Genomic DNA, 25,080 nt, shown 5'->3' with positions numbered 1-25,080 from the left:
TTTCGGACTGCAGTGACAGCAGGCACATGATGTGCGCATGCTCACACTGCTCTCACAAGTGGAGAAGTTATGGCATGACGTCATGCCCGGTGAGCGTTGTAGGAGAAGGGAAATCCTTTAAAGGGAGTCATTTTCTCTCTGGATTTCCTTTCTCTTTTTGAAACTCAGGAGCAGCAACATTGTCCTGGTGTCACAAGGGCTTTAAGTGGAAGCTTTTTCAATATTGTATACAAGCCATAGTTGCAGCCTATTTATCTTATGCAACTAACAACCATTACAAAGCCAGTAGTCCTGACTTGTAGGTATGATGTTACTTGTATCATATATCTGGATGCAATTACAGAAACAGCAAAATACAAGTCGGGTGACACACTATGCTAAGCACAGATTTTTAGCTTATGTGTTTTAAACCACGCCCTAAATTAAATTGACCACGCCCTTTTGAAAGACCCCCCTGGATTTTTTTATCCCACTTAAATCTCTGAGTAAAACAGATGAAGATATATGAAGATAAAAACAGGAAACCCGTCACAAAGGGAGACAGCAGGAACCTGCAAGTTAGCTAAAGGGGTAGGGAGTGTCTGATTGTGCATTAAAGTGTCATGAAGCCCAGACAAAACTATGCAGCCTTGGTATTGGGCACACCAACATTAAATTGCACCTGCCTAAGGCTTCTGAGCAGAGTTTTGAGCACCGGCACACGCTCTTTTACAAATTAAGCATTGAACGGCACTAAGCCCATTTTTAATTCAAATAAAGACCAACTAACATAACGAGACTTTTGATCAATATCGTTTGATGGGTGAATAGACAGTTTGACAATAGCAGCAACCCCTGCCTGGACATACTTTTGATTGAAAGGCGATAATGGGAAAGCCCCCAGCCTGCCATGCCATAAAGCGCTGTTCAGATGAGGACGTCAGGAGACAGCGACCTTTGACCCTCACTGACTGCACGCTGATATGAGTGATGAGGTGTAACCCAGCGCGGTGAAATGAGACTTCCGTGTTGTTATCACACAATATTAGTGCCCTTTGCTTGGAACTATGACACCAGTCTTCTGAAAACAAAAACATGGGCGACGCCTATAAATGTTGTGCAGATACATTCACAAGCCGTCATTTCTGTTAGGTGAAAGTACTATTAACCCCCAGATCAATTCCGCATCTACAAGGTTCAGGGAAGACGCTATTTGCTCCACTCGGTTTACACCGGATTGTACCAGTTTCATCAAACGCGTTCGGACCCGATCGGACTGTTCGTTGCGAACCCTTACCTGCAGATTTCACAACGCAAGGTACGTGCCTTCATAACCTAGAAATACATCCATTATTGACTCCACTACTAGGTTGGCGATATAACGGATCCAATCCAGGAATATAATGGGTTTCGCTCCTTACCCTTTAGAATTGCCAAAATAATTCTGATCAGAGGCGTAGCTAGAGCTTGTGGCGCCTGGGGCTATCCCTCAGACTGCCGCCCCTGGGGGGGGGGGGGGGGGTTGCTGGGGAAAATGGACGGCAAGCGCTTGAAAGAGGACCGAGAGACACATAGTGTCTCCGCTAATAGTTACCTCGATCATGCAAGTTACATGCACATACATGACACGGTCCAAGGCTACACAGTTGAATACACCAGTGACTGGCAGTACAAAAGAGAACACACAGGCTGCATGATCTATCTGGGGACTCAGAAAAACCGCATGTGACATCCATCAGAGAGCTTCGTGAACAATTGCCTGGTAATCCCCTCAGCACAATGCAAACATGCACATACATGACTGTTCAGGGATCCATCATCTACAGCTGACATTAAATGACCCTTCTATTTCTCTCCATCCTACTGCACTTTGGAATAGAAAAATTTCAGAAAAAGGGTATTTCCCGCAAGAGTGTTTTTCTTTTTTGGATCCATTTCACAGGGAAGCAACTAAATGAAAGAAGGAAAGAGGCTGTGAACTGTTTCTTCAAGTTACGGTTTTCAGTAAGTGAGGAGCAAGACAGAAAGAGAGGGAATAATAGGAAGAGAGGGGGGACAGCTGCCAGCACAAAAAAGAAGAGGACATTGCCTGAGTCCTATTCCTTCTCTGCCCGTCCCCAAACATCCACGAAAGCAAGCCGAGCCTTATCTGAATGCCTTTGTCCATCCCCAAAATAGTGCCGCCTGGGACGGACCGCACCCACCGCCCCCCCCCTACCTACGCCACTGATTCTGATAACATTTCCAGTGGTTGAAGGAGGGAAGGCTTAATCTTTGCCATATGCTGATGAACACGTTTTTTAAATTGTCTTCAAGAACTGCAGATGATGCATAATTAGACGCAGTCAATAAAAAAATGCTTCAAGTTTGGTTTGGGTTTAAAAAGGGTCAAATTTGTCTCTATGTCATACAAATACACATAGACTGGATATGAAGAGCAAAGCCTCTCGTGAATCTTCTTCTGCCGCCACTTTGATGAACACCCAAAGGAGGATCCACCAGGGAACGGTGTTCAATGGTCTCTGACCCTCGACCTAATAACGTATGTCACCACGCAATACTTTTTTTGTTAGCGTTGCTTGGCCAGGACTTCTCGGCAACGTAGGGGCATATTATCAAGAAACGACGTTACAATTATCGCAGCTTTAGCGGCAGAAAACTGCCGCTAAAGCGGCGATAATGGGCTTGATAACATGCCGCAGAGAATTCCAATAGAAGTCCATGGGGCATATCAGCAACAACCGGCGATAATTATCGCTAAGCGCACTTAGCGCTAGGATAATTATCGACGGCTAACGTGGATTTTTATCGCTGAGATAGCTTGCTATTAGCAACGCTTATCTCAAAAGCGATAAAAATCCTAGCGCTAACTGCCTAACGTGAGATTATCGCTGGAAACCCAGCAATAATCTCACAAAATGTGGCGTTAGCTTGTTGATAGGGCCCCACAAACTTAGCCATGATATCCACCTTCTATAGGATATCATGGCTAAGTCAGTCCTGAAGCAGGCGTAAGGAAAGTAGCGATAAAAGGGGTTATCGCTACTTTTCTTGCCGCTATGCTTCGTAGCGTGGGGCTTGCTGATAGGAAGCAACATTTCTCCTGTCATGTCGGGTCAGGAACGCCCACTTTGCATCTCCAAAGCTGGGCGTTAAGAATTTGTGCGCTAATGCAAGGTGTCACGCGTTACCGTGACCTTGCTAATTAGGCAATAAAATTATCGCCGCTTTTTGGCCAAAAACGGCCACAAAAGCGGCAATAATTTTCTATCGCCACCTTGTAAATATGCCCCCATCATGTTCTGGTGTGAACATGGGCTTCTATTGGAATTCTCTAGGGCATATTATCAAGCCCATTATCGCCGCTTTAGCGGCAGTTTTCTGCCGCTAAACCGGCGATAATTTTAACGCCGTCCTTGATAATATGCCCCTTAGTACCTTTGTGTCCTATGCCATATTGGGCTCTCCCTCACAACCACGCCTCACTGCTGGTCTTCAGCAAGGGCCAGTGAAGTTTGCATAACTGAGTCTCATTTGACAACAAAAAGCAACAATGCTATTGTATTGCGAAGCTGTACTGCATCTCAGAAGGTGAGTGTGCATGTCTCATGGACTGTGAATATAGATCACAAGAACTTAAAGGCTCTGATGATGCTCTATTGACATTTGTTTAAGAACTCGATGGCCGTGAACCATTGGCACAAGCTGACACGCTAAGGACACAGCGTGTGTGCGCGTGTGTGTATGCACGTAATATTTTTCTTTTTTATCATTTGTGCCTAAATTTCATGTAACAAATGTTCAAGCGCAAACAAATCTAAGCCCAATTTTTAAGTATTTTCTCAAATGGCACAAATGCAGCTCTTTTTAGTAGAAATCTTGGTTACGATTGCAAATGCCTCCTGTTACTCACATTTTGCGAATGTTTTCTATATGTTCTCTAGATATATGGATTTAAGGAACTAACTATAAGGCATCCTCATTAAAAAGGTTTGCATTTTGCCTTTTCCTTTTAGGCAGTACAATTTTGTAAATTATATCAGGTTAAAGGCATCTTTGGAGCTTATTTAGAGTTTAGGTAGAGACAGGTAACTCCACTACAAGAAGTGACGGAGTGCCCTTTCGGCCAGACTTGTGAGGCCCCTGCTCTCTTTAGAGTCAGGGGAACCCCACTAGTTCCAATGTGGGAACCTACACAGGCTCTGCCTATGAAAACCTATCAGTGATGGTCTGACGTAAATTGGGCAGTCGGTCAATGGATGTCAGACTGTCCACCATATTAAGAGTGGACATTTCAATATAATTGTCTTCCTTATTGGGACTTCCAGAAACAGCCTGGTGGTCAAGAGCAGGAAATATGAATAATGACCTCCTTGTGCTGTGACAAACTCCCAGGGTATTATATCCACACAGGGGATCTAAAGGGATGGGCCCAACCAGGAACGTACTAATCCCTCTATTGTACTACTCACAAAAATGTACGCCTGGTGTTGCAGAAAAATAAGGACAAACTGGTAATGCAAAGCCAAAAAACAAATGTTGTCCTTTGTGTTAACAATTGCATATGTCATGGAACTGCTGGGAAAGAAATCCTTTTTAGGACAAGAACTCTCAGTCACCCGAAGGTGACATGCTTCATCATAGGGTTCCCTCCTCACACCCGGACTGCAAGGTCCCTGATGTGGGCTACAACTCTCCAAATGGAGAGGTGTATTTCCGAGGAAGCAAGGTCAGAGAGGAACAGAGTGCAAATAAGTGGCAGATAAAACTAGCTCCAGAAGGCAAAATAAACTTTATTCCATGGACTGCTAGGATAGTGTTAAAAAGAGTACAGAGGTTATGTAAAAATATATATACCCCTCTCATTGATAAATATGTTTCTGCCTGTATATGGTCCCCAAAAAGGGTTCCGGGGCATTCATCAGAACCGAATTTCATTGTCACTCTGTCTACAATGTGAAAAATAAATGTAAGAAAATATACTGGCTGTACAGAAGTCAAATTGGTCAGGTAGGCGATCGCCAAGACGTATTCAAAGTCCACCGTTGCACCAATTTCAGGGAAAGTGATGTCCAGCCTCAGAGTCTGACTCTTGCCGGGACAATCTCTTTAGCTTGCACTGACGGACAAGTTGGGCGCTTCTGATGTATCCAGTGGCCTGAGGGTGGACATCACTCAGGAATCCCGCTGGGAGCCAACTACCCCTCCTGTTCCCTCCAGTAAGTCCCACACAGCAGGATTGCTGAGAGGTTGTCAGAGGCCACTCCCCTTTTCTCCACCTCACTGTAAATGCACATCTTGGCGCACTATTAGTAGGGGAATGAAGTCCCAATGGCTATTGAGGGTAGATTCAATAGTCATTTGAGATGTCATTTGTGATGTCTCTGACCATGTCATGAATGATGTAATATGTGACGTCATCAGCAGTGCATTGCGGGGGCGCGAGCTACAGTTAGCTGAACTAACTATAACGGCAGAATTTCTCAGGTTTTGTACCAGTGAAATGTCCAACTAACTATAACGTTCCTGAAACCTATGTTTTTTCTTCAGTGAATTTCTAAGGTTTTTTAAATGCTAATTTCTAACTATAACATAGCAGTAGTGTTTGCAGAGTGGTGGAGAAAGGTGAGCGTGGCCTCCAAATACCTTTTAGTACTCCCACTGTGTGGGATTTAGCGGAGGTAACAGGAGGGATAGTTAGCCCCCAACATCAACTTTGGGGGCCAACTACCCCTTTTATTACCTCCAGTAAGTCCCACACAGCAGGATTGCTAACTTGTTATATCAGGCCCGCCCCGTACCTGCACCACTGTGCAAAGGCGCCCCCTGGCGCATTGTTAGTTGGGGGATCAAGTCCCCTAGAATCTTGAGGGTCCTTGGGGGCCAAGTAGCCCACCAGGTACTTCCAGTAAGCACCACAGAGCTGCGATGCAGAGAGGTGTTCCGAGGCCACGTCCCTTTCTACACCACACTTCAAACGCAGCTTTTGGCACACTGCTGTTTGGAGGATGAAGTCCACTGGTGTTTTGAGGTCCTCAGGACACAAGATGACCTCATCAGCCCACCAGCAGTGCACCAGAAGCCGTGTTTGCTCAGTGGTGTAAAAAGGGGCATGGCCTCGGACCACCTCTCTGCAACGCAGCTCTGTGGCAATTACTGGAGGTACCTTGTGGGCTATTTGGCCCCAGGGACCCTCACGATTGAAGGGGACTTAATCCCCCAAGTTAATACGCACCAGGGGGGGTGTTTGCACACTTGTTATATCAGGCCCCTCCCTGCCCCACTGTGGAAACGCGCTCCCTGGTGCGTTGTAAGTTGGGGGATTAAGTCCCCTTGAATCCGGAGGATCCCTGGGAGCCAACTAGCCCACCAAGTACCTCCAGTAAGCACCACAAAGCTGTGTTGCAGAGCGGTGTAAAAAGGGGTGTGGCCACAGACCACCTCTCTGCAACACAGCTCTGTGGCGCTTACTGAAGGTACCTGGTGGGCTAGTTGGCCCCAGGGACCCTCAGTATTCAAGGGAACTTGATCCTCCAACTTAGAACGCACCAGGGGGCGTGTTTGCAGAGTGCTGCAGGGAGGGGGCGGGGCCTCCGGCGAGTTGCCGGTTTCTTTTTCTTTTTTTTATTTCTATTTTCTGGGAGGGGGCTGCGTGCCTCCCCCTCCCCTGGGCCATTTCTAGCCCAGGGTACCCCATCCCCTGGGGCTTGGCCTTGTTTTAAAAAAAAAATTTTGTGGAGAGGGGCCGGGTGGCCCCCCTCCCCTGGGCCACTTCTGGCCTTGGGGACCCCATCCCCTGGGGCCGACGCTTTGCATTGGGGACTGTGGGGGGAGCCCCAGTGCCCCCACAGTCCATATAATATGGATCTAAAAAGCATATGTTTAAACACTGAAACCCAAGACGATGACGGGAGCACTCTCCTTTCCGGACTTGCTTTTATCTATACTTTACTGAAATTGCTTTACGTACCCGATTGAGATATACTTTAGGACAATGGCCAGAATATTGGAGAAAACGTATGATTCATATGCTTTTTAGACCCATAATATATGGGACCACATACAGCCTTTACCTGGTTTGTGGTGAAACTGCTGTCAAAGATATAGTTCTTGCCCTGAGGAAGTCAGTGGGTGAAAATTCCCAAGACAAAACACGTGTTGACTACATTTGGTGATGTCATTTATATCAACTCAATTGCTGTGAAATCAACTGTATATCCCTGATAAAGATTAAAAAGAAGATAACAAAATTAAAAGAAGAAAATTCTCACTTGAGAACACCTTGGATATGGACATTTTATTGTACTGATTTTACCTATGAACTTCTATTGGTGTTTTGCTCGGGAACGATACTTTGTTTATTCTTTTGTTAGGATTTCCAGCCCTACTCTAGTCAATGTGCCTAGGTCATAGCCACCAAAGTGCACAATCATGACGTGAGGAGTTTGTGAATCCACAATGGATTCAACCAAAGCCAGTAACTGATGAAACTTCAACCCTCTCCGGCCAAACCAAGTAATCTGCACATTTGGTAAACCCAAGTCCCTGTCAATACCTCTGTTTTTTGCAGACTCTTTAGCTCAATAGATATAGCTGCGGCCCACTATCCATACTCTAAGCATTTTGAAGTGAAGGAGCAATAGTAGCCAGGAGAAGGCTGGAGCTGAATGAGGTAGTTTTCCAAAGGAAAAGCAGTTAAAATTGAGTTAAAAAAAAAAATGTATATAAATATTTCATTGGATACTGTCTGCACGAAAGTGAATGAAATTAGTTAGTGTGTTGGATGCCTTAGCAAGAGGTCTTATTATTGGCTGTTGTTTAAGAAAATAAATAAAATACAGACATGGATATGCTTTTGAATCTGCGAAGTAAAGCACACCTGCTGTATCTTATTTGGATATTGTTAGAGTAAATGGGGTGACCCCGTATCCCGCAGAACCTGGGAAGTCAATTGGTATGAAAAACAGTTGGTTCTGTAGGGTATTTGATTCCAATACACTTAGTTCCTCACTTAATTTGGACTTGCCACATCTTTGGCAAGTCTTCTACAAAAATACATTTTTACATATATATGTATATAATGAGTCATTGACACCAGAGACCATTAGAAAATCAGGAGGTATATTAACATTCATATACCATGAGTACTTACACTAGCCCAAAGGGCCATTGGTTTCATATATACAAAGAGTGAACAATCAACAATGGGTACAAAATACACACTGGGTGCAGAGTGACACAAATGTAAACATTTAAATCCACATGACATTACATATGTTACACAAAAGTGCAAGACAAAAAAAATCAGTGACGGTGTCCAGAAGTATGTTCAAAGAGATTCAAGCTTATATCTTTATTGCTAGGATGTGAGGTATGCTTGATCGCAATACGGAGCACCAGTAATGATCATCGACATTTCGACCCTATTATGTCATGTGCTTATATCTAGCATCACCAGGGGTCTTCATCAGGGCAAAAGAATATGAAAAGATGGACTATGTGGTAAAGAATAATAGGTGTCAATTGGATGGGTGATATATAAGTAAATAAATAAATGCGCCAAGTAGCGTGAGAATGTGGTCATTTAAACATCTCACCTTAAGTGCGTGGCATCTGGTTCAAATCCAGTGTGAATCAGAAGTATGGCCTCTCTGGAATGGGGGCTCTACGATTAGTTACCTAAGTCAAAGAGTAAGAATCTTATTCAAATAATTATTACTATTATTCATGTATTCAAGGGGAAGAGATCCTAGTAAGGTCTTACCTGGGCACGAGGTTGATTGTCCAGAATTGGATAAAAGAGAGGGCGCCTTGTAGCCCTTTTAACTTTTGACCTACTGGTTCCACTGGGTTGATAGGTACACTGAGCTAAGAGTTTTTTGGGAGGAAGGGTGTTAAAGAGACAGAACATTTTTTTTAAGTTGAGGAGTGATGACACAATGTAAGTAATGGCAAGTTTTAATTTTCAACTCAGGTTATGTAATAAACTGCTGTGTAGTATTTACATTTCAGAAAAATGAAACTATATAAAGGTTTGAACTCCTGTTTTTTTTTTGCGATTTTTCCGCGATGATCGCAAAAACATAGTGAAAACACTCCGACAGGAACCTTGTTTTGAAAGAGATGGAAATGGTTAACAGATGCTAACCATTCACAAGTGGAGATGCAGTAGTCTAATATGGAAGACGTGACTTCACTTGCTGCCTTTCAATCAATTAATCAGGGATTTGTGAAGCGTGCTACTCACCTTTGAGGGTCTCAAAGCACTGGGGGGGTGATGCCATGCAGTTCTGGATCAGCCAAAGAGCCAGGTCTTGAGGCTCTTCCTGAAGGTGTGCAGAGTGGGGGAGCATCTGATGTTAAGCGGGAGCTCGTTCCAGGTCTTTGCTGCTAGGTAGGAGTAGGCTCTTCCACCTGCTCTGGCTCTGCGGATGCGCTGGGTTTCAGCGAGGGTGAGGTCGGCGGAGCAGAGGTTTCTCTTGGGTACTTGGAAGGAGACTCTTTCGTTGAGGTATTGGGGTCTGGTATTGTGGAGGGATTTGTTAGGCATGAGCAGTAGCTTGAAGGTTACTCTATTCTCTACGGGGAGCCTGTGGAAGTCTCGTATGTGCTGGGTGATGTGTTCATGTCATGGGACGCTGAGGATGAGTCTGGCAGCGGTGTTCTGGATGGACTGGAGTTTTTGGAGCAGGGATTTGTTGATTCTGGCATAGAGGAAGTTTCCGTAGTCCTGTCTGCTTGTTAGGAGTGAATAGGTGACGACGGTCTTTCTGTATTTGGGGGTGATCCACTTGAAGGTCTTTCAAAGGATGTGGAGGGTGTTGAAGCATGTGGATGAGACGGCATTGATATGTCGAGTCATGGTGAGGGAGAAGTCGCATATGATGCTGAGGTTCCGGGCGTGGTCCATGGGAGTGGAGGGAGTTGCTGAAGGCGGTGGGCCACTAGGTATTGTCCCATGCTGTGGGGGTGGGTCCAAGGAGGAGGACTTCTGTCTTCTCCGAGTTGAGCTTCAGGCAGCTGCTGCTCATCCAGGATGTGATGTCTTTAATTCCTTTCTGGAAGCTGAGTCTGGTGGCATCGGGTTGCTTCATGAGGGAGAGGATGAGCTGGGTGTCGTCAGTGTAGGATACAATGCTAAGTCCATGTTGTCTGATGATGGCAGTGAGGGGGCCATGTAGATGTTGAAGAGCGTGGGGCTGAGCGATGATCCTTGGGGTACTCCGCAGTTGATCTCAGTGGGTTCGGAGAGGAAGGGCAGGAGTCTGATTCTTTGGGTCTGGCCGGTGAGGAAGGAGCGGATCCAGTTGAGGTCATTTCCCTGTAAGCCTTGTCGTGGAGTCTGGCGGTAAGAATGCGGTGGGAGATGGTGTTGAAGGCTGCAGAGAGGTCTAGTAAGATGAGGGCCGTTGTGTGGCCCTGGACAAGGAGAGTGCAGATGTCGTCTGTGGCAGTGAGGAGGGCGGTATCAGTGCTGTGGTTGCTGCGGAATCCGGATTGGGAAGAGTCGAGGATGGAGTTGGCTTCGATAAAGTTTGTGAGCTGGATGTTAATGATCTTCTTGGTAGTGTACCATTCATGTGTTTCGTTTTCACAAATCTTTTTTTTAAAAGTTTGAGTTTATTGAAAACCAGAGGAAAAATAACAGCAATATAGTAAGCATAATAAATCTTAGTTAACTTCGATATTATATAAAGAAAATAGGAAATGCAACGGTTACAATAAACATACTATGTGTAAAAGGGGGGTAAGGGGGGAGGAAAGAGAAGGGGGAAAGCAGTATATTATTTCACTACAAAGATTAAGGAGAAACGAAATATGAAAGTAAGCACTGTAGGCACATTAAATACTTAGTGATGAAATATTGCATTATAATTACTCAGGCATAAAACAATAATATCTTAATATTTTAAGAAAAGGACCACATGGTGTATTTACGGCGGTTTCCTGACATCGTCTGATGGGTTGACAATATTAACAGTAGAAACATTTGAAGAAGCGGACCAGGATAAGTATGTAGAAAGTGGGAGCCAAAGCAGGTCTCTTTTAATTGCTAGAGAGATAGGGGTGACATAATTGGTGTCGAGTCTATGATGAAAACATATGGCATTCCACCAGGCTTTAAAAGTAACTTTATCCGCTTGTTTCAAGTTAGAGGTTATTAAATGAAAGGCTACAGCTAATAATAAGTCTAACAGCTTGACGTTTGATGGTGATTGAGGCCATTGAGGTGACAGTGAACGTAAGAAAATGTTGGATACGGAAAAGGTAACATTAACTTTAAAAATCTTATTAATTTGGGACCAAACTAATTGCCAGAATTGAAAGATATTAGGGCATTCGAAAAACATGTGTTTTAAATCAGCATTAGAGCAGGGACAGGACCAGCAGGTAGATGGAGTATTAGGAGAAAAGGATGCTAATGTCGCAGGGGAACAAAATAGACAGTGATAAACAAAATAAAGGGTTTGAGTGGTATTAGCAGCTCTTCATGCCTTGTGAATCTTAAGCCATAATTTGTTCCAAATGGAGGCTGGCCAGCATTGTACTAAATCCTTTTCCCACGCCAACTCAGTCTTCGATTTGTGTCTTTCTGAAGGTAATAATAAACATTTATAAATAGAAGTTGCAGAGGGGGAAGTATCTAATAAGGGAAAAATTGTAGAACATGCTTTAGGAAGATTGGGAGTAGCTGGAAGTGTAAGGAGATATTGATTAAGAGAAGGGAGAAGAAGGTTATATTGTGTTTTGAAAGAGTTAGGCAGATAGAATTTAGATTGGAGTGTAGTAAAAGATAAGGGGTCATTATTAATCAAGAGTTGAGAAATCCAGATAAGGCCCCTAGACCTCCAAGATTGCCAGTAAATAGAACGATTCTTAATACGTAATAATTTATTATGCGAAATGGGTTGTTGAGATAGTGAAGTAATAGAAGAATAAGAAGACGGTAGAAGAGGAGCTAATAGCTTACGAGTGTGAGAAATAACAGAAGAGCGTAGGGAAGAGATATTGCTAGTAAAGGCAAGGGTTTCTTGAAAGTTAAAAGGGGAGGCGAAAATGTTTTCTATAGATAACCACACCGGGGGATGTGTAGAAAGATCAAAGGTGATCCAGCGAGAAGCTTGTTTTAGCTAAAAGGCATAATGATAAGGGATGTATGACGTTACAACGCATGCTGTTACAACGAAAGTTTTACAACGTGAGTGCATTGACAAAGCAGGACATTACAACGCAAGTCTTTACATCAACTTGCACTAGATGGCGTGCTAACATTAAAAAAGTGTAATTTACTATTCCAACTCCAGTCCACGTAACAGTAGGGAAGGTGTTGGGATAGTAAACTACACTATTTTTAATGTTAGCACGCCATCTAGTGCAAGTCGATGTAAAGACTTGCGTTGTAATGTCCTGCGTTGTCAATGCACTCGCGTTGTAACAGTTTCGTTGTAACGGTAGTGCGTTGTAAAAGTTGCGTTGTAAAGGTTGTTCCCCATGATAAGATTTGAAGTCAGGGAATTTAAGACCTCCATTATGTTTGTCTTTTTTTAGAGAGGACAAGGCTATTCGAGAGGGTTTGTCTTTCCAGAGAAACTTTGCTAAAAGCGAATCAATTTTCTTGAAATAGTATCCAGGATTATGTACAGGAATCATAGAGAGAGTGTAAAGAATCAAAGGGGTAAGCATCATCTTAATCGACTCCAATCGTCCCCACCAAGAGAGAAAAAGAGGATGGCATCTGGTAATGGTGTCTTTTAACGTTTTGGTAATGTGATCAAAATTGATTTTTAAAGTCTCCGAGATAGACGAAGAGAACCATAGACCTAAGTATTTTAACTTAGAGGGTTGCCAGGAAACTCCTGTATGAAGAAAGTAGTGTTTAAGTTGAAAACAAGAACAAGGGTGACCCTACTCGCTAGGAACCAGGGTAATTAGGTTTGTGACAGAAACAGCGGTTCCTGCGGGGCAATGAAAACTATCTTGATAATAATATGCACAATCGCAATGATAAAGGGTTACGGTGACGTCAGAAAGAGAGACTAGCAAGGACACAGATGGCTGTATAACCAATATTGCTTTTATATGTCAAACAATGTAGCAATTTATACATAAAGGAAAAGACATAATAGTGCTAGGTGTCCCCAGTGAAATTGGAACCAAAAGTAAAGCAAAAAAACGTATAAATTGGTGACAGATGTGACTTGGTTTCCATAAAATACTACCAGCGATTATACAATGATAACAGCCACTGTGTACAAAGATCAGGACTGATTAAATTGGTTCGTTGTCAACGACGTTTCGACCCTTCAACACAGTACAGGGTCTCTTCAGGACCTATTGATGTAGGGACATCTATGATTAAAAGAAAAGGAATGTCACTAAAAATACTGCAATTGACTTTGTTACTGATAGGGAATGAATGAGGTCATGTAGTACCCCTTTGTGTGTATCGGGGTATGGGGCTGGCAACCAATTGGGTGCAGAGCGCGGTCAATGCTGCAGGATAAGGAAGATGATGTGTTCCACCTGTGATTGGAGCGGAGAGATCTCGGGAGGTGACTGCACGCGCAGTGCAGTGGCTGCTATATATGAAATTTGTTAAGTCAACATGGGTACTGGATCGTGACTCCGTGTCCAGGGATATTCTCATAATTGAAAGAAGGAGATCTTTAGTGCGTGCCCCGGCATCGCAAGGAGGTAGATCTGAATAATCTGTCTACCCAGGTTTAATGACCAAAGTAGTTTTTAAGGCACAAAACATTAAGGGGCAAGACTTCACATTTATCCCGGTTGAGACGATATACTGATAACCGGGGAAAAAGATCAACTTGGTGAAGAAAAGGAAGAAGAGAGGTATCTAGGTTAGAACAATATAAAAGGATATCATCCGCATATACAGACATTTTAACTTATTGAGGGCCTAGTTAGAAACCAGTAATCTGAGTCTGAGTTTAGCTAAAAAAGGCTCCAAAGCCACTATAAACAATAAAGGTAATAAGGGACATCCTTGTCGTACCCCTCTAGAAAGAGAAAAGTAGTCTGAGATTTTACCATTAGCAAAAATAGAAGCTCTAGGGCCAGAATACAATAAGGAAATCAAGGAGATCAATTTGGGAGGAAAACCTATCCATTTTAAAGCATGAAACATAAAATCCCATCCAATCCTGTCAAATGCTTTTTCAGCGTCTAAAGCTATAGCCGTAAGAGGATAGTCTAAGGAAGAGGCCTTGCTAAGGACGTTAAAAAAGACTCTAGAATTATAGGGGATAAGTGACCTTTTACAAAGCCGGATTGTTCTGGTCCAATAAGTTCAGGTAGGATAGGATCAATACGTAATGCAAAAAGATTTGCAAAGATCTTATAATCTGTATTGACTAAAGAAATGGGGCGATAGTTTTTACACAGGGAGGGATCCTTATTGTCTTTTGGGATTAAGCATATCATGGCTTCCTGAAAAGTGCCCTGAGAAGAACCGTTTGTAATAAAGGAGTTAAATAAAAGAAGAAGATTTGGAAGGAGAAGCTTAGAAAAGTGTTCGTAGAACTCAACAGTAAATCCATCGGGTTCAGGGGCTGTACCTCGTCGTAATACAGAGACAGCATGGGTAATTTCTGCCAAAGTGACATCAGTTTCCAACAAATCAAAATCAATATGTTAGGAAGGAGGAGAATTAATAGATTGAAAATAAGAGGATAGATCTGATTGTATTGGTTGAGTCTCAGGTGTATATACATTTTTATAAAAGTAAACAAATTAATATAAAATATCATCATCTTTAAAAAGTGTAGTTCCAGCAGAGCTTTGCAGAGATTCTATTTTAGTTCTATCGCGCCTTATTTTTAAGTAGTTAGCCAGTAACTTCCCCATTTTATTCTGACCTCCGTAATTGCGAGAACTACACTTCAAAAGATAAGAGGAAGGAGTTTCCGTAGATAGTCTATTAAATATAAGCTGAGCATCAATAAGATCTTTTAAAGAAGGTTCAGTGTTGGAATGATAATAAGCGTATTCTAGGTTCTTCATTTTAGTGAATAATTGAGTAGTTTGCTTTTCAAAACCTTTTTTCTTTTGTGAGACAAAGTTCATTATGAAACCCCTCGCTGCTGCCTTAAAAGAGTCCCAGATCAATGTAGGGGAGGGCTCTGGGGTTGTATTAATAGCAAAAACTTTGGAAGCAAACAGCTGAATTGGCTGGAGAAATTAGGATCTACAAGTAATGAATTGTTAAAACGCCATCTACCAGCATGTGGGACAAAAGGTATTAAATCAAAATCAACCAAAACCGGGGCATGATCTGATATTAAAATTGACCCTATCTCAGACTGAGGGACATGTTGAGCTAAGGATTTACTTAACAAGAGATAATTAATACGGGATTGGGATTGGTGTGGGGTGAAAAGTAACTGTACTCTCGAAGATCTGGATGACATAGTCTCCAGATATCGACTGGAGATTTACGGCGTATGGTGGAAGTAAATTGTGAGTGCATTTTAGTGTTCACAAATTTAACCAAAGAGTATCTGTCTAATATGGGGTCATGAATTTGATATAACTTGGAAGCTTCAGTGTCAGACAAATGTTATTAAAAATAATGGAAAAAATTAGCCCTTACATAATTAGATCAACGCAATTCCTGCTACTTGGAGATTTTAATGTCCACAGTGATGATAAGGAAAACTTAGAGGCGTTGTGGTTTCTAGCTGATATGGCCACTTTAGGCCTACACACTCAGCTGGTCATACACTAGATATCATACTCTCCACATCCCCTCACATTGGTGCTGATCCTGCTTATCCACTAATATGGTCAGATCATTTTATGATTCAATTTAAAATTCAGAGCAATTCCAGACCCCTATTGATGGAATGTTCTGCGAAAGGTCCTCAAAGACGATGGCACAAGGTTCCATCTGAATCTTTCGAAAACATTTAGCTCCACAAAACTTAAGATTTTTAATACATCCTTGAGTGAGGTGATAGATACATTGGCGCCCATGTCATACCAGCTCGGCAATACTAGGAAAAATAACAAGTGAAGAATGGTACACTGAGGTTTAACTCAGTGAAAAATCCAGGTGCAAAAGCTTAGAAAAATCTTGGCGAAAATTACAGCTGGAGACAGATAAATTAAAATTCAAACTGGTCCTCACTAACTATCATAAGAACCTAAAAAAGGCACGGAGAGACCATTTTATAACCAAACTCGACCAGGCGGGCAATACATCAAAAGACCTTTATAAAATTCTTAAAACCCTTACCCATCCTACTGCTTGTGTACAGTTGAGCACCCCTTTGCAGGGTCTTTGTGACAATCTAGCTACATATTTTGATGACAAAATTAATTTGATCTATAAACAATTTCCCCAACAAATGGACCAGGGGCTACCTGTCAATTCAGAATTAGTATTGAGATTGGACTCAGGAGATGGTCTGAAACAGTTCAAACATATTGATTTTTCACAAGTGGAAGCCATGCTAAAAAAGGCTACTTCTGGATCTCCCTTGGATATTATGCCTGTACATAGGTTTGCCCTTTTAGCCTCTTCTCTGTCTGCCCCCATTGCTGAGATCTTAAACTTATCACTATATGAAGGCAGTGTGCCTTTAGACTGGAAGGCCGCTCAAGTAATACCCATTAAGAAGAAAGAGCAGGTGTCTCCCGAAGTGCTCTCCAACTACCGCCCCATTTTGCTTCTTCCTTTAATGGGTAAGATGGCAGAGAGCCATGTTAACACGCAGTTAATGGATTACTTTGAGGTTAACGGTATCCTTGACCCTTCACAGTCCGTATTTAGATCTAACCACTCTACCGAGACAACCCTCATTAGGGTCACGGACTATGTTAAAATGGCCTTAGATGACAATAAAGGAGTGATGCTGGTGCTGTTGGACCTAACCGCAGCCTTTGACACGGTCTCTCATCAGGAATTGATACTCCGACTGAGAGAGACCGGTCTGCAGGAGCTGCCACTTAAATTACTTGTTAGTTTTCAGGACCAGCGCACGCAAACTGTCAATCTGGACCCTCTCCGCTCACGAACTGTGAAGCTTAGTAAGGGGGTGCCCCAGAGCTCTTGCTTGAGCCCGACCTTATTCAATATCTATGTGGCCCCCCTTGCTAAAGTCATCCAAAGGTATGGCTTTATGCCATTCTCTCATGCAGACGACACTCAATTACTCCTATCCTTTGATAAGGATATGGAGTTAGTTGATCAGCGTTTTGCTAAAGGCATGTCTGCCATAGCTGATTGGATGACTGATGATTTTTTGCAGTTAAAAGCGGCCAAAACTGAAATCTTGCTATTTGATCCTGCACTTACCTCCTGGTCGCCTGCATGGTGGCCGACGGTACTAGGCCCCACCCCCTCTCCTACCTTGGTGGCAAAAGATTTAGGAGTCCAGCTGGATGTACAGCTATCAATGAAAGATCAAATAATGACTACTGCTGGGTCCTGCTTTCGCACCCTGAGCCTTTTGCGCAGAGTGTTCATTTGGCTGCCTCTCGCAGTACGTAGAACCCGAGTTCAGGCTCTGATTATAGGTCGCCTCGACTATTGTAATGCCCTACTGGCCTCTGCGAATTAGGCCCATTTTAGCAGATTACAGATCGTTCAAAATGTGGCCGCATGCTTAGTCCTGGCCGCACGCTTAGTCCTTAATAAGCCACCTCATACCTCCTCCGGGCCACTATTGAAGTCTCTGCATTGGCTTCCTATTTGCCAGAAAATAAAGTTTAAGCTCTGCTGCTTTGCCCATAGAGCTGTTTTTGGCAAATGCCCGAGCTATATGGCGGACAAGCTTAAATTGTATCTCCCGAACCGGTGTCTTAGATCAGAAAGTAAAGGGCTGCTAGCGGTCCCGCGTTTTAAGAAAATTCAAAGTGGAGGTAAAACAGTTGCCTTCCTGGCCCCAAAATATTGGAATTCCCTACCAGAGGAGCTTCGTAAATGTTCTAGTTTCACACGCTTCAGAAAACTCCTGAAGACGGAATTATTCAAGACCTGAGTTATGGAAATTTATGCATGTCTGCTCTGTTTTCTATGCTAGCGCGGAGATACCCCTGTGGGGGGGATTCCTACGCTTTACAAATTCCCTACATACATACATACATACATTCCTGAAGTAGAGCAATGTCAGTTTTTAATTTAGCTAAATGGGATAACACCCATTGTCTTTTAATGGGATTACCTAAACCTTTAATATTCCAAGTAGTAACTCTGAATATGACCGGAAGGAGATAACATAAGCAATCATTAAGCATCAAACAAAGGACGACTGAAAGACATACCTACAGACAAAAGACGAATTGGGGAGGGACTACACCAGAAGATGACGACAACAGCACCGTAACTCCAACGAACCCCTGAGCAACCATGGGCCAAAACTTCGACTACAATGGGAGACGAAAAGTGGGTGACTGAATCATGGAAACAGAACACCTGTAAATGAAGGGAAGAAAAAGAATGTCAACAGCAAATACACTATAAAAGGAGATAAGAGAGAATATATGCAACAAATAAATGTTAAAACATTATAACAAGGTAAGTAAGGCAACATTCAATGAAATATGAAACAAATAAATGCTATAACATTCCCAACAGACAAGCAAGGCAACATTCAATGAATAACATAAACGAGAAAAACAGCTACACAAGGCGACACAAATATAGTAATCATGCAGGATTTGAAGTGTCCATAACATCAGCTCCATGACGACGAAGGAAGTCTTGTAAAGCTGCTGGATCATCAAATGTTGTAGTCTTTTCCTTATAAGTGACCTTGAAAAGGCAAGGATGAAGAAGGTCAACTCTAGCATTAATGGAACGCAGTTGTGGACGTAGGTCAAGGAATTTTTTCTGACGATCCGCTGTGATTTCAGCCACATCCTGTGAGAAAAATAGACGATGACCTTCCCCAAAAATCTGCTTTTTGGACTTGACAGCGGACAGGATTTGTAAAAGGTCTGTATATTGCAGGAATAACATGATGACATTACGAGGTTTAGCTGAAATCTTAGGGCCAAGCCTGTGAGCCCTTTGAATGTTGCGGGGAGGAGAAGTAGGTAAATCCAAAAGCTTAAGCAAAAAAGACTGAAAAAAGGCAGTAGGGTTGGAGCCTTCAATATTTTTGGGGAGACCATAAATTCGGAGGTTGTTTTTACGATTTCTATTTTCTAAGTCCTCGGCCTGCTTTTTAAGCATGGATATTTCAGATTCCAGAGAAGAAATACGAGAGCATGTAGCTTGAAGAGAATCTGTTCTGTGTTCCACAATATGCACTCGTGATTCCAGCGATGACAATTTGTCATGCAGATGTTAGAAAGTTTTATTAGTTTCCTCCATGAAACGTTTCAGAGCACGAATTTCCTCGAGGATTAAATCCATGGAGGATGAAGAGGAATTCACTGGAGAAGGAGGGTCTTTTTACGGTCGTTTGGTAGAAAGCGCAGGTAGTTTGCTTGACATCTGAGCTTTTGGAATGGTGTCTGATGAAAGAGCAAGTTTCTGAGAAGAGGTGTCTTCCATGTTGTTGAAGTTGAAGTCTGAGTCGGATAACGCAGTAGTTTAGGAAGAAGCAGTGAGTTTAAGGTTTCTCAGTCTAACCATAAGAAGAACGGTGGAGTTTAGCAAATGAAAATTATATCAAACTCATATGAACTATTTCACTAGTTACTAGGAATACTGTATGGCAAGAAATGGCAAATTGAGAGAGGAAGACCAAACTCTCCAATTGAAGATGTATAAAGATGGTTCAAAACACTGCAAAAGCATTCATAAAAAAAAAAGTTTGAAGATGAAAGACCACTTTCGCAAGAACGCAGTGAAAATCAGGAAAGCCAAAAAAATTATACTCTCATTACAACTAGAGTATAATGGTCAATGATAGTTATTTATATTTCACCTCAAGAAGTGAGTAGGGCGGAACACAAAATGGCAGCTGCATTCAAATAGAGCAGATCATAGTCCTCATATGAGAGAAAGAAAGACAATAAAAATGTAAAAAAATATCGGTTGTCTACCCCGAATAGTCAACATTAGACAAATTTTGTGAGAAGAAAGTCAAATTTTGTCAAGCTTTTAGCCAACTCTTTGTGAAGTTCGGTGAGAAGGCTCTAAAATGGCAGCAGTTATATGCAGGACGGGTCACGTCTTCAAAGTAGATAAAAAAACGGAGTACAATGACAAAAGAAGCCTCCAAAAGCTCACCTCTGTGAAGAAAGGATGAAATACTACATCCTTTGACTGAAAATGAGGAGCAACCCTTCATGTAAGAAATTACACCGGGATCAGCGGACGGAGCTCCGCATCTTGTTTGGCGCTCAAGCCATGCCCCCAGTTTTTACAAATCTTAACAGTGTCAAAACTATCCAGAAAGAGATAAAACAACAATATAATCTACATACTCAGTGCACTGGTATGTATATAACTTTGTAATTATTTTTAAAATGTACATTAGAAATGAAGATGTATATGGGAGTTTGATTAAAAGGAGTATCACGGTGATGAGAAAAAATATATGAGATGAACTGTATCTATTAGAGGGTATGTGTTTAAGAGGTTAGTAATGAATGTTTTGGAAAGTAAGAGAAAAATGAATTAGTGCCTGTAGGGCTTTGCCTTTTTGGCTAAAGTTCCCTAAACTTTTTGCTTTCCCCCTAGACCGTTTACCTGACATAGAGATGCCAATTCAGATGCTTTGGGTACTTTGCCACTGCTGATCAGTGTCAAAGTACAAGTGTTCCCTATTAAACATGTAATGGTGATTGGTTGGCCATGATTGGTATGTTTGCCTTACTAGTAAAGTCCCTAGTGATGTGCTCTGTGTGTGCTAGGGCTAGTAATGCAAGGGCACGCAGAGAAGGGAACTCAGGCCTGCAGTGTAGGGACTGTGCGCAGAATGCTAAGCTAGCATGTTGTCCTGACAAGTGCAACCACTTGTCAGGCCTAACTTTCCCTTTTACATACACATTGGGTATCTCTGTGGTAGGTCCCAGGTAACCACTGGGCAGGTTACAGTGTAGTTAAAAGGCAGAACAGATACTGAGGTGTGTATTTTCTGACTGTGAAAAACACTCCATTTCGTTTTTCACAGCTGAAAGGCCATCCTGCCCATAGGACAGAATGGGGAGGCTGGGTGTTGTGTTTGTTAGCCTAGTTTGCTGTCAGTTTATAATGGAGAGGTGAAGTTTAGTATGTATGAACTCACAGTGTCATAACACATCTTTCTGTAAAGGTGGTTTTGTCACTGTGTGTTCAGAAACCACACTTTTAGAAAGTAGCTGAGGTTTGTGCTCTAGGCATTTCTTTGTGTCTCTGCTGAAATGTGGATTGTCTGTCTGGATCTGAAAGGTGAGCGGAGCTGGGAGAGGTCTTGACCCAGGGAAGGGGTTGAGATGGCACCAGGCTGTCCTACATCTGGAGAGTAGGGGGAGGAGAAGCCCGGGAGGTGAGAAGGCCTGGGCTGGTGCTATAAACCAATTGACCCATCTCCTGCTGATTGATTAAGAATCCAGACCCCCAGTATCAAAGGGAGAGAGGTGACACTGGGAGGGAGACACCAAGAACTGATTTAAGAGGGGTCAGCGTCCCCTATGCTCAAACAAACTTCAAAGACATTAAGGGGTATAACAATGAGAGCTGAAACCCCTGAACATTGGAATGAAACAGATATGGATTGAAACTGAAAAGACTTGGACCCATTCTGTAGTCAAGAGGAACCTCTGCTAAAGAAGGAGCAACTGAAGAGACTGCTGCGGAAAGACAGATCTTTGCTTCGTGATCTGGGGCTGGTCTACAGTTTGCTTTTCTAACTAATGGAGAGGATGTTGGGACTGTACTTGGAAGCGCTGGGTTCCCCTGCTTGTAGAAGACTGTGCTTTGTGCTGTGTCTTGTAACCCCAAGGGCCCGATGTGAGTTGGCTCCCTGTTTGGAAATACAAGATCATAAAAGTTTCTGGAGAAGTCCCAAGCAACACGGTGTGCATGTGCTTTGGCAGCTTGAGACCCTCAGAAGTTGTGCCTTGTGATTGTGGGCACGCAGGAGTAAGCTGAGTCTCGGATGCGCTGGGTGCGTGTTGTGGTTCAGGCCAGGGCATTGGTGAGGAGTGCCTGGTCGTTGTATGCACGGGGAGACGAAGTGAGACTCAGACGCGCTGGGTGCATGTCGTGGTGCAACCAGGACGTTGGTGAAGAGCGCCTTGGCATTGCGTGCACCAAAAGAAGAAGTGAGTCTCGGACACACGGAGTGCGTGTTGTGGTGCAGGATGGACATTGGTGAGGAGCGCCTGGTCATCGTGTGTACCGGGAGAAGAGGTGAGACTCGGACACGCAGAGTGCCTGTCGTGGTGCAGCCAGGGCGGTGGTGAAGAGCACCTGGGCATAGTGTGCACCAAAAGAAGAAGTGAGTCTCAGATGCGCGGAGTGCGTGTCTTGGTGCAGCCAGGGCATTGGTGAAGAGCGCCTGGACATCATGTGCACCGGGAGAAGAGGTGAGACTCGGACGCACAGGGTGCATGTCGAGGTGCAAGCGGGGCGTTAGTGAAGAGCGCCGGGTCATCGTGAGCACCAGAGAAGAGGTGAGTTTCAGACGTGTGGAGTGGGTGTCGAATAGCAACCTGAGGTGCTGGTGAGGAGTGCTGGGGTAGGGTGTGCACCGAATTGGAAGTAAAGTCTCCACAGTGCTGAGGGCGGATCTCGGTGTTGACTGTGACCGCCGTAAGGAGGGCAAAGTCATTGGGCCCTAGGAATAAACCAGCAGCAGCCCGGAACGGCAGCCCCAGAAGAGCTGAGCAGCCGGCCCGAGTCCGCCACACCCCTTGACGGAGTTCTGGCTCAAAGCCCAAGTCGCTGACGTTGGAGAGGAAAGTGGGGTCGCACCCCCCCTGGTAACGTGGATCAACACCTGGGGTAGGGTGCGGGCCCAGAGAGACACTCTCTCGGCCTCTCGCTTCTGTCAGCTGCGTGAGCCGTTGCTTCGGCTTGGATCTCAGCCCGTGCTGACCCAAGGCGGGGCAGTACTGGGGCCGGAGTGGAAAGCAGTACTTTTGTATCATCATTTGATACATAACGAGGGCACTGTTAATGGAGCACCTAAATTTGTCGTATTACACTTTGCATTATTGCTGCTAACGAACTATCGAACTTTCGCATGATGCCTGACCTCATTTGTGCCTGACGAACTACATGCTTGGTGCTCTACGCACTGCAATTTCTTTCCCTTGCAGGTTAGCTGATTGTAACGTGGCGCATTGCATTATTTCTTCAGTGCACAGTATCTGATTATAACGTGGCGCAGTGTATTATTTCTTCATTGCATCATACAGGATTGTAGCGTGACGCATTGCTTTGTTTCTTCAGGGCATGCTATTGGTGATACGCATTGCATTATTTCTTCAATTGCAAAGTACATGACTGTGGCACTACGTATGGCATTGTTTCTCCGTTGCACAGTATAAGAGAATATCGTTACGCATTGCAGTATGTGTTTGCTTTTGCAACGTGTGTGATTCTAACAATACGACTTGCCTAACCTTTTGAAAACGGTTAGAAGTAAGCTTAACAGTTGGTTAGAAGTGGTGGTTGGGATTAGAACCTACCAACCCACCGGAAAGAATACTACCCATTCTTATATGTTGATTTTGTATTGTGTGGTCGTATCGTATAATTTCTTATAGAAAGATTATACTCATTTTCATCAAAACTCGTGTGGAGTCTATTTGTGGTGACATCATTGGGTTACTGTGAGCGTGATTTCACATACTGTACACTTGTGCCTTGGAGATAAGCCTTGCTGCTCATGTCAAGCTACTAAGGGGGTGACAAAGGCTATTTCAGACGGTGTCCTCACTTAGCCTAACGCTGAAGCGAGGGGTCGGGGATGCCCGCCTCCAGCATTTGGTGGCGGTGATAAGCGATAAGGACCCCCAATTCCAACAGTGCCTCTTTATTACATTGTGTATTTTATTGAAAAATAACAGTATAGCCTTGTGGAATGTTGCAATGAGGAACTAATAATGTTCAAATGTCTAAACATCATGTGCAGAATAGCTACATCTGTTATTTGCATTCTGGGAGTTGTAGTACTTTTAGTAACATTATTAAACAGGAATAGTGTAATAAGAAATAAAAGATGAGAACATGTTGTCTGCCTATATATGAATTAGTAATACTTGTTAGGTATGTATTGGGAAGTGTTTTTTAATGTGTTTTTCAACTTATATGGCCGCTTTGTATATGCTTAGATGGTGTGATATGCGTTTTGTGCTTGCACATGGCTATATATACAGTGGGACTTTTGAGTACACTTAAAAATGCAGAGAAGTATATATTTTGGGAAAGATTTCTTCAAGGTGTACATCTATTAAGAAATCGCATATATGTTTACATGGTGATATATGTTCAGTAAGGCTGATGAAAATTTCATGTATATGTTGAGGGTATTGTTTTTCTTTAAACAGGCTACGTTTAAAATTGAGTAGGATTAATATTGCAGAATGCCTTGAGAGTTCTTGTGCTAGCTTCATTTTGAGTGTAACTTTTGTTTGAGATATTCGGAATATATGTTTTACAACCAGAAGAAGCATTTGAGAAATTAAGTAGGTATGCTATTGGCAAAAGGTTTTGTGGCTTTGAAAAATTTCAAAATGTTGTTTTCCATTTTAGAAACGTACTGATGCATTTGCACGCTCGTTAGCAAAGCAATGTATGTTTCTAGAGAGCCATGTATGTAACTATATATCAAGTGTGATACCTAGATTTCACTCACACATAGCTCGAAGAAAAGCATATAGACAGTAAAACATGTAGTTTGATACTGACAGGAGATAACCAATGAGTCGGAAATATAGTGACAACTGTTATGTATTTAACAGCAATGAATGTACTTTCACACAGTCAGTCAGGCAGTATTCAGGCACTCATGCAATCACCCAGTCACTACTCAAGCAGTCATCAAATCAGTGATTTACTGTCCATGGAGTTATTCAATTACTCTGGCTCTTATTCTCTACGTAGTTACATGAGCGCATGAGTCGAGCCTTAGTGTTTCATCAGTCCATACGTGTGCCTCAGTAGTTCAATGACTGCATGGGTTGTAAGTGGGTGTT

General features: G+C 43.0%; 1 protein-coding gene across 6 annotated transcripts in view; it reads left to right on the top strand.

The window, feature by feature from the left end:
• The first annotated feature begins 1,020 nt into the window (after positions 1-1,020).
• Positions 1,021-25,080, top strand: part of LOC146821589 (up-regulator of cell proliferation-like) — a 156,386-nt gene continuing 132,326 nt past the window's right edge. For 2 of the 6 annotated variants that reach the window (XM_085612609.1, XM_085612613.1), the window contains exon 1: positions 1,118-1,297. The gene's annotated coding sequence lies outside the window, so the exon portion shown is untranslated. Of the gene's footprint in view, positions 1,298-25,080 lie in introns of all 6 variants that reach the window. The other 4 variants (XM_085612611.1, XM_085612610.1, XM_085612612.1 and 1 more) reach the window with 4 other exon arrangements.

This window comes from Triturus cristatus, chromosome 6 (genome assembly GCF_964204655.1).
Source record: "Triturus cristatus chromosome 6, aTriCri1.1, whole genome shotgun sequence".
Taxonomy (NCBI): domain Eukaryota; kingdom Metazoa; phylum Chordata; class Amphibia; order Caudata; family Salamandridae; genus Triturus; species Triturus cristatus.
The sequence above is the reverse complement of the archived record's forward strand: the minus strand, read 5'-3'. Positions and strand labels throughout refer to the sequence as shown.